Here is a 13,879-nt window from a genome sequence, read left to right on the forward strand (position 1 = left end):
AGGGCGGGTGCCCTTCCATATAAAGTGCAGGCAAAAAGTGGGAGACAAACACCCCTCCATCTGATCTGTGAGTCATGTTTGTGACAGCTGAGATTAGTGATGGCAATACTTGAATTAAACGAAGTGCTCAGTTTCCAGCAGATCTTGTAGAGTAGTACTGTAATGAGGAGGCTACACGCTAGAAGCAGCTAGGGAGATTCATTCACATTTTCCGACCCAGCGCTCACACTATCCATTCATCATTTTCCTCTCCTTTTCTTTAACAGAGTTGAAACCAGGGCAAAGCTCTTTTGCTTCCTCCACCTCAGATTGACCTTTCGCCCCTAAGCCCACCGAAGACCCTACTCCGACCACGTGACCCTCATAAATCCCCGTGACTCGCCACCGTCGACCCCGCCCCTCGAACGGCAGCGCACTTTACCCCACCCTTCAAGATCACGTGACCACCTCTCTCCCACATGACTGGCTCCTCCTTTTTCCCTCGGGCTGGACTCGGCCGCCGTCGCAGCTGCCCGACTCCAAAATGGCAGCCGCGCACAGCGCGCATCCGAGCGGACAGACCTCGGTGACTCCCGGGCCTCCCTCTTCTCGCTCCCTGCCTCCCTCCTCTGGCCTTCACCTACATGTCTCCGGATTGGCCGCTAGGAATCCCGCCCCGTCAGAGCCCCGCCTGCTATTGGTCACGGTAGGCTGCCCTTCAGAGAGGCGTGCCCCCGCCGCCCCCCACCCCGGGAGGTATTTTCCATTCCGGTGGGGGTAGGGTGGGGGTGGGGTGGGGTGGGGGCGGGGGAGGGGAAAAGGGTGTAGAGGGGGAGGCGGCCGGGGAACGGGGTGGGGGCCTGGCGAGGGCATCCGGCGGAGCTGGGGTCCCCGAGCTCCCTCCGGAAGGAGCAAGACTGCGCTGGCTCGGACTGTCGGAGGGGACTGGACCGGCGGGCGGGCGCACTCGCCCTCTCGGTGACTGCGCCGTCCGGCCCCATCCTGCTTGGTCGCAGGTGCCCCTGGATGAGGCCGCCCCGCGAGCCCCGACCGGTGAGTGTCCCCACGGCCCGTGCCCGGTGGGCATGCGCTCCCTATCCCCCGCGCCTCCCTTAGCGGCCGCCTCTACGGTCCCCGATGCCCGGTCCCGGCGCAGTCCGCCTCCGGTAGGCGCTTCCACACCCCAGGCGGAGGCAGCGATGTCCCTCTAGCCGCAAAGGAGACAGCGGGCGTGGGACTGAGAGCCCCGTTCAGACTGAGCTGCCTGTAGTGGGAGCTTGCGCTTAGTAGGCTCTGGATGCATTTCTGTGAAATTGTTTTCTGGTTGCAGGAACGTGGGGTGCCTAAGGGGAAGGGGGTCGCCCCGGTCTAGTAGGAGGGCGTTAGTAATCCGGGTCGAGGTGGATGAGGGGGAAGCCACCGGATTGTGGGGTGCAGCAAGCGCTGCAGGCAAGGGGCTACCCTTCTGCTCACTTGGGGCTCTAAGGCTCTGATCCGGAGGGTTCCTCAAGGTCGAAGAAAAGAGGTCCACTGGGAGGTGAGAGGAGAAACAGGGGCGCTTGGATGGGGGAAGTGACTGGAGCACCTCCGGGGTTTATAACCCGAGGTGGAAAGGGATGCGCAGGCGGTTTGCATGAAGACCCCTTTGCAACTGTTTGGGGTCCTAAGATTTCTTCTGGGATTTGGGCATTCAAGAGCTGAAGCGAAGTGACTTTCTGGAGAGGGAGTTGCCTGTAAAGGATGCTAAGAAACAATTTAAGTATACTTCTTGGCTTGGGTCTCAACTTTGAAGGCTGGGGGATTGGAGTCACGAGGTCATTTTGACATTTTCTTTTGGCATTCCCACCAAAAGGTGGCTCGCAGCTGGACCTTGTCAGTTATCCGTTATTTTAAAATGTACATAAATGTTTGATGGAGTTTTACCAGTTATTCGTTTTGCTGGAAATTCTCAAAACTGCACCTTGAAATTCTTGTAGCAGCCTCTCCATGCTGAAGATCCTTTCTTCACGTCTCTCCATCTATAGCAGTGGCTTACTTCTTCCCTGTTTAACATTTAGATTGGATTGTGCAATTATAGTTTGCTACTGACTTTTATAATGCAGAATTAAGTAATTCGCATGCTTTCTTTCCCTTGTTTTAATTGTTTCTTTACCAGGTCACACAAAATTGAACCACAAATTCTATAGAAGCTTTCAGATATTTTATAAGTGTTGAACTGGGAAGATATTGATAAGCCAGTAGTCTAGAAACCAATACTAAGATCATGTTGAAATTTCTAACAGTTGGGAATCTTGATGTCAGATGCTTAGTTTAATTTTAAGACTTTTTTATCTGCATATACTCTTGAGAATGGGTTAGGAACATAAAAAATGCATACCAGGGTTAGGCAGTGGCAATCCACAGAATCTACCTCTCTGGCAGTCCATAGATGTTCTGTCACTGGGAAGCAGCAGCTAAGCTAGATCTTTGATCTTTTAAATATGTATGTATGTATGTATATATTTTTAGATAGATAGATTTTTTTTTACATCAGTGAGAGGAGGGGAAGCGGAGAGGCAGACTCCTGCACGTGCCCCATCCTGGATCCACTCCATAAGCCCACTAGGGGGCGATGCTCTGCCCATCTGGGGCCATGCTCTCTACCAAGCTATTTTAGTGCCTGAGGAAAGGCCTTGGAGCCATCCTCAGTGCCTGGGGCCAACTTGCTCCAGTTGAACCATGGCTGCAGGATGGGGGAAGAGAGAGAGAGAAAAAAGAGAGAGAGAGAGAGAGAGAGAGAGAGAGAGAAAGAAAGAGAGAGAGAGAGAAAGAGAAAGAAGTGGGAGGGGGTGTGGAGAAGCAGATGGGCACCAATCCTCTGTGCCCTGACTGGGAATTGAACCCGGCACATACACGCTGGCCGATGATCTACCACTGAGCCAACTAGCCAGGACCTTAAATATTTGCTTAATTGTGTATGTTATCTTACTAATTTCTCATAATTTATAAAACAAAAGATTTTATAGGAAGTACTTAAAGATAATTTGAGAATGTTTTGCCTTTTAATGCAATTTATCAGACAGAGAAAATATTCTGCAAAAAAGTTAATATTTTCAGTTGGCACCTCCTTAGTTCTTGAATAATTAATGGATAATTACATTTTTTTCTTCCTGTTGTCCTTGAATTTTACTCTTTGTCCTTAGGGAGAATGTACTGGCACACAAAACAGTAGACTAAAATTGAAACCTAATACCTTTCAACATTATGATAACTTTTACGTTTTTCACCTTAAGACTCAACTGTAGCAAACCAATGTTGGAAAAGGCTATCCCCCTGTCACATTTGTTTAGAATGGGGTGTTTTCTCCATTTGTAGATCTAAGGGACAATAATGCAGTAATAACTAAACGGTGAGAACGAGAAGCTTGGAAAAAAGATGTGTATGAGTCACGTTTCTTTTAGAGCTGGGAGAGGAGAGCAGGGAGATAATTATTTTGCAGATCAGGAAACAAAGACCCAGAGCAGTGGAAGGATGAACTCGCTAGTTAGTAGTGGAGCCAGGACTAGGGGCAGATCTCTAGACTGTAGTTAAGGGTTTTTCTATTTTATCATATTCACAGTATTTATTTTGTTCTTTTTTCCATTGAGGCATTTTATTTGCACATATGTATTCTATCCCTAGGAGGAAAAAAATCGCTGGATTTTCGTGTGTGTGTGTGTGTGTGTGTGTGTGTGTGTGTGTAATTCAGTGAGAAGTGGGGAGGCAGAGACAGACCCCTGCATGCGGATATACCCCTGGCAAGCCCACTAGGAGGTGATGCTCTGCCCATCTGGGGCGTTATTCCATTGCTCAGCAACTGAGCTCTTCTTAGCCCCTGCGGTGGAGGCCGAGGAGCCAGCCTCAGCGCCCGGGCACCAGCTTGCTCCAGTCCAGCCATGGCTAAAGGAGGGAAAGAGAGAGAGAGAGAAGTGAGAGGGAGAGGGATGGAGAAGCAGATGGTCGCTTCTCCTGTGTGCCCTGACTGGGGATTGAACCAGGACATCCACATATCCACAGCTAGGGTCCCCCTTTACGTGTTTTCATTTTTTTTTCATGGTCCATGATGTCCACTGAGGTTGGCAGTACAGTGAAACTAAACTGACTAGATGGAAGCAGGTTGTTCTTCCATTTTTCTAGGCCTTTGAGTTGCCCAGCAAATCTGGGGCTGATCACTCCACAGTTGTTTACCTGCCCATGAGATTCACAACAATTTTCCCAGCTCTGTGATCATCAGTGATTTCAGATTTGCCAGTGTAGCCGTGCTTTAACATCACGGTTAGAAATCGGATGTGACTTTGGAAAACAGCCTAATAAGAACCTGGAGTTTGCCTCTCTTTTCGGCATTGTTGATGCTCATGAGCCTCATTATGGCGCATAGAAAGTTGAAGGAAAAGCACAGTGTTTATTTCTAAAGCATTCCATTGTCAGCTATAGATAATTTGGGGATTATTTGTGATGTTGTTCCCTTCCAAGGAATGATATGTTTGAGTTGACTACTTTTATATGTGAAATGATGTAAAACTAGATGAGCTTTTACTGGAAATATTAGAACAATATTGTTGTTAGTGGAAGTGCTGATCTTTGTCTCATTGGAAAAACAGTGTCATCTAAGTCTAAAATATTAGATAAACTTCTTATAGTAGGCTAGCATTCTATAATTGTTATGGTAAAAATTAATTGCTTAAGAGATTTTCAGATTTCAAAAGGCTCATTTTCAAAGTAAGTTCTATATTTAAAATATTTTTAGTAGGTGTGGGGATTTTATGCTAAAATGGTTTCCAGTACCTTTTCAAAAGAGTAGTAGTAGAATTACATGATAATTATGAAAGCATAATTGCTATTGCAGTTGTAATAGAGAAAAATAAACTGGATTTGTATTTCAGCTACTTAAGAAAATTATGTTCTCTGGCAAGTGATTTAACCATCTGTACCTAGATCTCCTCATCCATAAATTAAAGGTAATGAAAGTACCTGCCTGGTAGGGTATTGGTGAGGATTAAAAGTGCTCCCTTAGTACATGGTAAGGCTACAACAAATATTAGGCCTCATTCTTTATGGTTCATTAAGTATATACAGACACTTGTAGACCCACTTGGTTCCTTGCTGTTAATGAAGTCACTTTGAGGCTACAAAAAAAAAAAAAAGTATTTCTAGGTAAATATATACATGATCAATAATAGTCTACCGTAAAGGCAGTTAGTGTGAATGATGCTCTTACTTATTTTCCTCCTTCCTCTGTTCACCTTGGACCTTTAATTAGATGTGCATATTAAGTTAGACTGAATGTGGCTTTTTTTCTGAATGTCATTGGGAGCAGTTTCATTATTCTAAACCAAATGTTAAAATTGACTTGCAGGTATTCTACTGAGTTCTAGAGGCCTATTGGTTAAGCTTAGATAAGGAAACCAGGAATTTATAAAGCCTGTTATTAATTGTAACCCCTCTCTGCCAATGGAACCATGAGAAGATCATTGAACTTCATTCATCAAACTGTTAGTTTTTAGTGATAAAATTTGTGTAATACACTTCTGTCACATTTTGTTCTTTTATGAGTTGCTGTAATCCAGGTCTTATTAGTTTAGTGAATGTTTTTTGTGGTGACAGTGGTAAATTTCTTTTGGATATTTTTTGGTTCTGCTTTAGGAGTTTCTTCTATTGCTTTTTTTCTTCTTCTTCTTCTATTGCTTTTATAGCAGCTCTTCTTCTGTTTATAGTCCTCTTAACTTTGATTCTCAAGCATCTTTGAGGTCTTTCCTTCTCACAACATCTTTACCTCCTGTAACAACATGTAACTTCTTACCATCTGTCACACAAGAGTTTATTTTTTATATCTCTTTTTAAGCATTAATTTCAATTATTTTTAAGAATATTTCACATAATATTTTTAATTGCTCTTATGTTTAGAGTTCATTAAATTGAGTTTATTTTACAGGTTAGAGATTAATATCAGAAACAAGTAATAGTTCAAAGTCTATTCGTTATGGCAGTGGTAGGTTCTTGCTTTATTGTTTTAGACCTTAGGCAGGCATTCTGGTGGTGGTACTTCACATGATAAATATATGGCTTATTCCTTTAGTCTAAAATAATGCTAGCAGAGCTAACAGAGTTACAAGGAGGCCTCAGAAGTTTCCAGAGTTGTATTGTTTTTTAACTGATAGAAAGTTTTAGCCTGGCTGGTGTTGGTGCAGTAGATTGAGTGTTGGCCTGGGATGCTGAGGGCCCTGGTTCAAAACCCCAAGGTCACCAGATGGCTTGAGCATGGGCCTGCTGGATTGAGCATGGGATCATTGACATGATCACAAGGTCGCTCGCTGGCTTGAGCAAAGGGTCACTGGCTCATCTTGACTCCCCCCTCATGATGGCATATATGAGAAGCCATCAATAAACAACTATAGTGAGGCAAGTATGAGTTGATGGTTCTCATCTCTCTCCTCCCCCCACCTCTCTCCCTTCCTCTCTCCCTCAAATGAAATAAATAAATTAAATTAAAATTTTAAAAGGTTTTAATATCTGAGAGTGACCAACTCCTAATCTTCTTTTGATGAACTGTTATAATAAAGATTATAAAATTATTGCAATTTATTGTACATTTTTGGAGTCATAACATGCTTTTAGAAATTTTATAGAATTTAAACATACAGATCTTTTGTTCAGTTCTATTATATAATTTAATTATATGAATAAGATATTTGGTTAAATATGGCTTTAGAAAAATATCAGAAATACCATGTTATAATAAAATGCAATCATTGCTCAATTTTTCATTAGGTTGGAATTTTTTTATATATTTAAAAATTATTATGGCATTGTCAATTGCCTGGTACTCATTTAAAATTCATGGATGTGTGGACTGGGTAGATACGGGCCATGCAAACTGTTTTCTTAGCTTCAATGTAGATGTTAGAAAATGAAAGAGGGAAAATATGAATCATTTGCCTTGCCCAACCTAATAAATTCATCCGTGTTAGCCATTATCCTACTTTTAAGGGGGAAAAGGACTTTTGAATCTGTTTAGAGCAGAGGTAATCTTGAGAAAGCATAATTGCTGAACTGTTGATTTATGTTAATGTTAGGTAAATTTAAATCTAAGTGCTTTAACTGAGAATTAGCTGCCTGGCTTAATTCTACACGGAGGTGGTATATCCTAAGGAATGACTTGAGGGAGTTCATAATTACACCATTGCCAAATACAGTAGAGTGAGAATATATTTTCACAGGCTCTCTAATAGTTCATAAACATTTTGTTTATATGCTGTTTAACACCAAAATTAAATTAAATTTACCTTTACTTTGATGAGGTAGCATACAGTAATCTTTTATCAAAATTAATAAGAGGAAGCATTGAAGATAATTTTGAAAAATATTTTTGAAATGGGCTTATCTGCTCTGCAATTGTCTTCAAATTATGACTTTTTTATTTGAAGACTATCATAACAAGAATAATCTCCAGACTTTTTATTCTGAGCAAGTTGCTCCAGTTAGAGGTGGTAATCAAGTATATGGTACGTTGTATTTCAAAGAATTGAAAAGGATAGAAGCTTACCTAAATAACATATATACTTAAAATGGAACATGAAAGATAAAATGGAAATTATTTGGGAGCTGAACGTTAAGCCTACATATAATGGTGGGTAGCTAAGGAAGGAATCAGAGGATGGATAGAGAAAAATGTTGAGGAAAACCAGGATTTTGTAGGAGTGTAGCTCTGGCAGAGCTCGTGGGTTCAGGAGATTAGCATGTCTTTGTATTAAAAAAACTGCTGAAGTATATTATAAAGCTAAAGGATAAGCTTACTAAGCATAAATATAATCTGTTGGGAAAAGTCCAAGTAATTTCTTAAGGTTAAAATATATCTGTGGTGCCTGATCTGTGGTGGCACAGTAGATAAAGCATCGACCTGGAATACAGAGGTTGACAGTGTGAAATCATGGACTTGCCTGTCAAAGCACATACGGGAGTTGATGCTTCCTGCTCCTCTTCCCCTCCCCTTCTCTCTCTCTCTCTCTCTCTCTCTCCTTTAAAATGAATAAAGTCTTTAAAAAGGAGAAAAAAAGAAAGAAAAAGAAAGAGAGAGAAAGAAAGAAAGAAAGAAAGAAAGAAAGAAAGAAAGAAAGAAAGAAAGAAAGAAAGAAAGAAAGAAAGAGAAAAAGGAAGTCTGTGGCTAAGGGGGAGCTGATTTATCTATTTATTTAGTCTTTGACTTTGATTATTAACATGAGACATCAGTTCAACCTCATTAACCTTCAGGTGGTCAGTGCTGTGACCAATTTTATTTAACATTTGTTAACAAGTGATTTAAAAAACAGACTGGCAGTAAAAGTTGCCAGATTTGCAGCTGACTCTGTGTGCTGTTCCAGGTAGTTAAAAGTCAAGCCAATAAGGAGAAGCTACAGGAACATCTTTTGATGAGCTTTCCTGTGGCAGAGAACAAGATAATGCATTTAGAAGGAGATAGTCCAAATTATATTTGTAGGACCTGAGTTATGACCCAGGAAGGGGATCCAAAAGTCATGGAATAACTTCCTTGAAGTCATTTATTGTAGTTGCTGCTGGACCACAAAGTCCAAGAACATGTTAAGGGTTGTTGAGCATGGTTCTGAAAACAAAAATTATGTTGTATATAAAAATAATTATAAAGGGGGTTATCATTTTTTGACTATTGTGTTCCCAGGCTAAGTGATTTGCAGTCATTCTTTCATTTAATTCTCTTAACAGTTGTGAAAGTTAGATGGCATTATCCAATTTTATTAAAGTGGAAGTTTGACTCGGAGAGGTTAAATGACTTTCTTAAAGTCAACCAAATATTTATGTGGTTGGAGTTGGGACTATGGCCTTGGTCTTTTGAGTGTTAATTTTAAACATTTTCCAGGATATTAAGAGGCATCTTTTAAAACATGTAATAGTTTAATTTAGGGTTTATGAAGTGCTGTTTTACTCCATTGCTGTGTCAGCTTTGGATTTCATTACCACAAGAGATAGTATCCCGATATTTTCAGAGGATTTAGAGACATTCCTTAAATTCCAGATTTTTAAGGAAAGTGAAAGATGTTTTGATATACAGTTTTACCCTCAAGATTGGTAAATCAGTGCTGGCTGCCCATAAAATGTTTCTCCTTTTGACTTTATAAAATGCTGAATAATTAATGGGCATTAATAAAGGTAACATTAGTTAATAAAGAAAATATTTTTTGGTAGAAAAAAACACCAGAGTAGGAGTTCAGAGACCTGGATTCTTCCAATGATGTGAAAACATTCTGGTAGCATTGAAACAGGCCAAACATTCTTGCTCTGGGAGGAAGAGAGGGCAGAGCTGTGTCTTCAAAGAGGAGCAAGTGAAGAGTGGTTATGGAGTTCTAGGCAGAGGGAATAGCAAGCAGTATGTTAGATGAATCGCTGAACTTTTTGAATTGAGTTAAAATGTAAGAAGAGTATCTTATATTTTATAAGGGCAGCATCTTCTGTATATAATATTATACACATACATATATTTTATAATTGTTGATTTTGGAATCCCCAAAACTGAGGTTGTCAGAACCAAGTGAGTTAAAGTGCTTTGTAAACTTGTAAGTGCTCTACTATTAAAAGTGATAGAAGAATACGGGATGTTCTTGTGAAGGGTGGACAAAGAGGATGTTGCAAAAGCTTAGCAGGAGGAGAAAAGTACAAGAGGAGAAACAGAAGTGGAGAAATTAGGTGTTAAAGATGAAAGAAAGGAAATGGATAGATACGGAGAAAATGGAATTATAGTTCTCTTTGTGTCTGTGCATCAAAAGGAGGGTGATAAGTCTGTAACAGAAGACTTTTAACATTAATTTACTCTAAGGAAGACGCTCAGCAGGTAGTTGAAACATTTCATTCACTTTTCCATTTAGTCTGTACTGACTATGTTAATAAATAAGCTAACTGAGAGCTGGCTGTATCATCTGATTGTTTCTTCAGTCATTACTGCTGTACAGGTTTAGCCAATGGCTTTAAATAGTATAAGGGTGCTCATAAAAATAAAATAAGATGGACTAGTTACTATTTATTCTAGATTACTAAAAAGAACAGGCGTAGTGTGTTTAAGGAAAGAGCTGAAGTTTGATCTGATGAAATGAGTGCAGAAAAAATTTGGAAATCAGACTAGAATTAAGGCAAAATGGAAACAAATTATGAATAGTTTTATATTGCCATACTAGAAGTTTGGATTTTTATTTTGTTTTATAGGTGGAGAAGTGTCGAAAATAGTTTGGTGTTTTAGAAAACTGATAATCACAGTAATAAAGAGAATAGTCTGGAGAAACAGAGATTGGAGACATTTATTCATTAAGGTGAGTGAATGAGGCAGTCTCTTTGGCCTCTGGTAGGTAGATCACAGTCAAGGACGTCATGTAAGGCTCTGCCCTAGTTAAGGAAAGAGATAATGATAATTTGAATTAAGGAATTTGTAGCAGGGATAGAAACAAGAGCACTGATTTCAGAGACAGACATTTTAGTCTTCCAGACTTGGTTAGTGTTTGGAGGTGATAGAGATAGTTGAGGGTGAGTCTAAGGATCTTGACTTGGCAGAATAATGTGCAAATTTGACAGATGGGGAATACTGAGTTTGCTTTCAGATAAGTAGTTACGCTTTTTTAGATAATAAATAACATGACCAAGATATCAGTTGGAAATATGAGTGTAGCTTGGGAGTGTGGTCAGGTTCATAGATATGATTTGAAAGGCATAAAGTTTGCAGTTGCAAGTTGTGAAATTAGACAAGTAATTCCTAAGTAATAATGTATGCAGAACCAAAAGTACTGGCACTTAGTTTGAGAGTGAAGACATTTTTTAATATTTACCTTTTGCCCACCTCCAGTCAAACCTCCACCCTCTCAGCCTTATAAAGAATACATAGAAATATTTGCTGCCAGAAAGAAAAAATTTAGAGTCCTTGAAACAGTGCACTGCATCCTGTCTGGCCATCCAGTACAACACAGGGAATTTGTAGACAAAAAGACTTTCTTATTCTTCACCTAAAGTCTCTTTTTGGAATCCAGTTTGCTTCCTTGGGCTAGCTAGCAAGGTAGCTGAATGGATATCTGAAGCCTAAAGGCTTTTTTCACCTTCTTTAAAATCTAGTCCAGAGCAGCCCTAATCAACCATCACTTTGCCTCCCTTCCAGCCCTATAGAGTTTAAGCCTCTTGGCAAATAGAATCTCAGAGAGAAAAGTAAAAACAGCACAAGAAAATGAACCTTTGCCCTGGCTGGTTGGCTCAATGGTAGAGCATTGATTGGCCCAGTGTGTGGAAGTCCTGGCTTTGATTTCTGGTCAGGGCACACAGGAGAAGTGACCATCTGCTTCACCCCTCCCCCTTCCCTCTCTCTCTTTCTCTCCTCTCCTCTCCTCTTCTCTCTCTCTCTCTCTCTCTCTCTCTCTCTCTCTCTCCCCCCCCCCCGCAGCCATAGCTCAAACAGTTTGAGCAAGTTGGCCCCAGGCACTAAGGATGGCTCAGTTGGCCTTGCCTCAGGTGCTAAAAATAGCTCTGTTGCCGAGCAGTGGTTCATGGTGGGCAGAACATTGCTCAGTAGGGGGCTTTCTGTGTGGATCCCGATTGGGGCACATGTGAGTCTGTCTCTGCCTCTCTGCCTCACTTAATGATTTTTTTAAAAAAGGGAACCTTGAAGAAAACTAATATTTTTAATTCATTGAACCCAAAGGTTCTACTCTCTAAGCCAGGAGATGGAGTTATTATAATAGAAGAGGTGTCCAAATTCAGTAAAATGAATACATATAATAGGGCAAGATCTTCTTCAAGTGCTGAGATTTTTTGGAAAGAATCTGAGGTAGTTTTGCACTTAGTGGAAAAGATGAGTTTTTGGTTCAGTTTTAGAGGAGGTAGAAAGACAAGTCTGTGCAATGAAAAGTAAGAATAACACTATTAAAGAGATGGGGAAAACAGTACCAAGGAAGTGGAATGTTAAGGAAGAAAAAGTAAAGGAACTGGTGAACAGGATTCCCTATCTAAATCACCATATATTTCTTTGGCCAGGTAGTTCAGTTGGTTTAGAGCAGTGGTAGTCAAACTGGTCCCTACCGCCCACTAGTGGATGTTCCAGCTTTCATGGTGGGCGGTAGCAGAGCAACCAAAGTATAAATAAAAAGATAGATTTAACTATAGTAAGTAGTTTCACAAAGATTTATTCTGCCAAACTTAGTGAAAATCCGACATAAAGTACTTGGTAATTATTATTATATGCTTTAACTTGCTGTAACTCTGCTTTATAAATATTATAAAGTAAAGTTACTTCCCTACTTTATAAATCACCATTACTTCACCATTACTGTGGAACCAGTGGGCGGTTAGAAAATTTTACTACTAACAGAGATACAAAAGTGGGCAGTAGGTATAAAAAGGTTGACTACCCCTGGTTTAGAGCATCATCCCAACATGCTGTGTGTGTGGGTTTCATCCCCAGTCAGGTCACATACAAGAAGCAACCAATAACAGCATGAATGAGTGGAACAACAAATCAGTGTTTCTCCCTATGGCTCTGTCTCTCTCCTTTCCTCTCTGAAAATCAACAAATAAAAAAGGAAATAAATTAAATGCACAATATGAATTGGGATTATGAGAAATTCTGGTAGTTAGATGATAGAAGACTAAAAATTGGAATTGGAGCTCCTTGAAGCACATAAATAGAAAATTGAACATGGCTAGAGGAGTATTGTAACATGATTTAAATGGCAATTGAGCATTTACAGAGGATAACTGTTACATATAGTTTATGATATTTATGGTACTGATTAATTTATAAACTACCTAAATCATTTATATTTTCTCTTTTTGTTTTCTTATGTACTTCATGCTTCTCAAACTCTCCTAGGCATAAAAATTATATGAAGCTCTTATTTAAAATATAGATTCATCCATGTTACATATAACTATAGTTACTTCCTTATAGTTGCTGACTAATATTCAGTTATGTATAGATATACTACATCTATAATACTAATTTTTTTTTTTATTATTGTGGAAAGGGTTGCTGGGTTATAGATTATGTGTATATTTTACATGAGAAACTTAATAGAACAAATTCCAAGGTGGATTTACCATTTTACATTTGTACCAGCAGTGTTCCTTCCTTTGGGTACAATTGATGTTCTTCCTTAAATGTTTGATAGAATTCACAAATGAAGCCACCTGGGCCTGCAGTTTTCTTTGTGGAAAGGTTCTTAATTAAGGATTCAGTTTTTAAAAGAATGGATATAAGACTATTTAGATCTTCTATTTCTTTTTATAACTGTTTTGGTAATTTATGTCTTTTGAGGAATCTATTATATCTAATTTATCAAATTTATCAGCTTGAAAATAAATTATACATTTTATGAAACATTTCTTTTTTATGTTGGTGGGATCTGTATTGATGCTCCTTCTTTTATTCCTGATACTGGATTCATTTTCTCCTTTTCTCATTGATTAGTCCAGCTAGCAGTTATCAATTTTATCAGTTCTTTAATCAACTTTTGGTTTTGTTGATTTTTTTTTCCTGTGATTTATGTTTCCTGTTTTATGATTTGAGCTCTCATTTTTTATTCTTTCCACCTTAGTTTGGGTTTAATATGCTCTACTTTTTCTAATTTTTAAGGTGAAAGCTACGATCATTGATTTTAAAACTTATTTTTTAAATATCAACCTTTAAAGCTATACATTTTCATTAGCATTCCATTCAAAATATTTTCTAATTTCTCCTGTAATTTTTTTCTTTAACCCATGGGTTGTTCTGAAGAGTGTTGTCAAATAATTTTCAAGTATTTGGGATTTTCCAGGTATGCTTTTGTTACTGTGTTTTCATGTAATGTTACTGTGGTCAGAGAACATATTCTTAAAACAGGGTGGGACAAAAGTAGGTTTACAGTGT

General features: G+C 39.5%; 1 protein-coding gene across 7 annotated transcripts in view; it reads left to right on the top strand.

The window, feature by feature from the left end:
• The first annotated feature begins 512 nt into the window (after positions 1 to 512).
• The window catches only part of SOCS5 (suppressor of cytokine signaling 5), a 76,931-nt gene continuing 63,564 nt past the window's right edge, over positions 513 to 13,879 (top strand). For 4 of the 7 annotated variants that reach the window (XM_066267052.1, XM_066267053.1, XM_066267057.1 and 1 more), the window contains exon 1: positions 812 to 1,032. The gene's annotated coding sequence lies outside the window, so the exon portion shown is untranslated. Of the gene's footprint in view, positions 686 to 811; positions 1,033 to 13,879 lie in introns of those variants that run through there. The other 3 variants (XM_066267056.1, XM_066267058.1, XM_066267059.1) reach the window with 1 other exon arrangement.

Source organism: Saccopteryx bilineata, chromosome 3 (assembly GCF_036850765.1).
Source record: "Saccopteryx bilineata isolate mSacBil1 chromosome 3, mSacBil1_pri_phased_curated, whole genome shotgun sequence".
Lineage (NCBI taxonomy): Eukaryota > Metazoa > Chordata > Mammalia > Chiroptera > Emballonuridae > Saccopteryx > Saccopteryx bilineata.